This window comes from Athene noctua, unplaced genomic scaffold, assembly GCF_965140245.1.
Source record: "Athene noctua unplaced genomic scaffold, bAthNoc1.hap1.1 HAP1_HAP1_scaffold_382, whole genome shotgun sequence".
In the NCBI taxonomy this organism is placed as follows: Eukaryota; Metazoa; Chordata; class Aves; order Strigiformes; family Strigidae; genus Athene; species Athene noctua.
Window position 1 is genome coordinate 80001 of NW_027437840.1, and position 2500 is coordinate 82500.

General features: G+C 44.2%; 1 pseudogene; it reads left to right on the plus strand.

Annotated features, from left to right (window-relative positions):
• LOC141955657 (28S ribosomal RNA) overlaps window positions 1-2500 on the plus strand; it is an 8794-nt pseudogene that overhangs the window by 4054 nt on the left and 2240 nt on the right.

Genomic DNA, 2500 nt, shown 5'->3' on the forward strand with positions numbered 1-2500 from the left:
TAGAATTAATGAGAAACACCATAGTATAGCATGTCATGTCCCCAAATGTAAAGGGGCTGTAAATAAGGAGCCAGTGAGTGGCTTTTCATGTGAGGAATGCAATAAAATATTTACAACTAAAATAGGATTAGGACAGCATAAACGTCTGGCCCACCCCATACTTCGTAATCAGGAACGTATCGCGGCATCCCGTCCAAAAGAAAGCTCTGCTAGGGGACTACATAAAAAATGCTGGTCAGAAGAAGAAGTCGCCCTATTAATCAAATTAGACCAACAATACAAGGGGGCCAAAGATATCAATAAACTCATTGCAGAACATATTCCATCTAAAACACCAAAACAAATCAGTGACAAGAGACGAGACCTTCACAAAAAACCTCCAGCGGAAGTGGAAGATGATAACCAAGACTGGGTACAACATCTGGAAACAGCTGGAGAGACTGATGAACACCCTATAGCAGAAGGTATAAGAACCCAGTATAAGAGAACAGTTTTAAGATGGATAACATCAGAAAAGCTGCCCATTCTTCAAGACACATTTAGAAAGGTGCTCGATGGTGATGGCAATGCGGCCGACTTAATTGAAGACTCATTTGAGACCTGCTTCTCATCTCGTCTCGATCTATCTCAAGAAACGAAGGCCACCCAAAAGAAGAAGCACCAGGTGACCCGAAAAGCCCACCCTGCAAAAACATCAACGGAGTGGATGAAGAAGAGAGCCAGGAGAAGGGGACAGTTCCTGAGGTTCCAGCGCCTATTCCAAATGGACAGAAGGAAGCTGGCCAGTATCATACTGGATGACGTGGAGTCCTTGAGATGCAACATCCCTCTGGCAGAACTACACAAGACCTTCCAAACGAGATGGGAAACAACAGGATCGTTCCAGGGTCTAGGTGGCTTCTTCTCGAGGGGTAGATCAGACAACACCGCCTTCGAACTTATGATCACAAGCAAGGAGATCAAGAAAAACATCAAAGAGATGAGTAAGCATGCAGCCCCAGGGCCGGACGGATTAGATCTGAGGCACCTCGTGGGGATGGATCCTGACCATACACAGCTGATGGAACTATTCAACCTGTGGCTGTTATCAGGCGCCATTCCAGACGTCATCAAGGAATGCAGAACTGTATTAATATCTAAATCAGCCTTACAGGAGCGTCAGACCGACATCAACAACTGGCGACCAATCACCATCGGATCGATAGTCCTGAGGCTGTTCTCCAGGATCCTGACAGCGAGAATAACAAAAGCATGCCCGATCAATCCGAGACAGAGGGGATTTATAAGATCATCAGGATGTTCTGAAAACCTGAAACTCCTGAAGCTATTGATAAGACATGCAAAGACTGAACGACGGCCCCTGGGAGTGGTATTTGTCGACATTGCCAAAGCCTTCGACACCGTCAGCCACGTTCACATAATAGAAGTTCTGAAACAGAAAGGGGTTGACAATCACATCATCAACCTCATCTCCAACATGTACAAGAATACCAAAACATATATCGATATGAAGAAGGAGCAGTCAGAGCCTATTAGGATTCAGATTGGTGTTAAGCAGGGTGATCCGATGTCTCCGATTCTATTCAACCTAGCTATAGATCCTCTCCTGTGCAAACTGGAAGAGGAAGGTCTTGGTTATCAGCACCACACGAAGCAAATAACAACTATGGCATTTGCCGATGATCTAGTATTATTAAGTAGCTCCTGGGAGGGGATGCAAAAGAACCTGGACATTGTTAGAATATTCTGTGACCTAACAGGCCTCAAAACACAAGGGGAAAAATGTCACGGCTTTTACATCAAGCCGACAAAAGATTCATATACCATCAATGACTGTCCCCCATGGACTATCAAAGGCATTCCCCTCAACATGATACACCCAAACAACACCGAGAAATACCTCGGACTGTACATTGATCCCTGGATAGGTATAACCAAACCAAAATTACTTGATAAAATGACAGATTGGCTTCAGAGAATAGAAAGGTCCCCATTAAAACCATTCCAAAAGATTGACATGCTTAGAATTTATACTATCCCAAGAATCATTTACCTGGCAGACCATTCAGACACCAAACCTACATATTTGGAGTCACTAGATTTAACAGTTAGGAACACAGTTAAAAGATGGCTACATCTTCCCCTAAGTACAGCGGATGCCGTGCTTTATTCTAGCACCAAAGATGGGGGATTAGGTTTAACTCGCCTCGCCGGCCTAATCCCCAGCGTACAAGCAAGAAGAATCCATAGAATAGCACAGTCCTCCGATGAGACCATTCGGGAAATAGTTAGTAACGAGAACATTGAGAAAGAGTTTAAAAACCTCTGGATTTCAGCAGGTGGAGATAAGGAAAAGGTCCCCTCCGTGTGGGACCCTGGGACAGTTATGATTGTTACCAAAGGAATAATATGTGAAGAGGACTCAGAATGGGAGAGACCCACCTCAAGAAGAGTTTTTCCAAAACCTTGCAATTGGCGTAATCAGGAATTCAAAAATTGG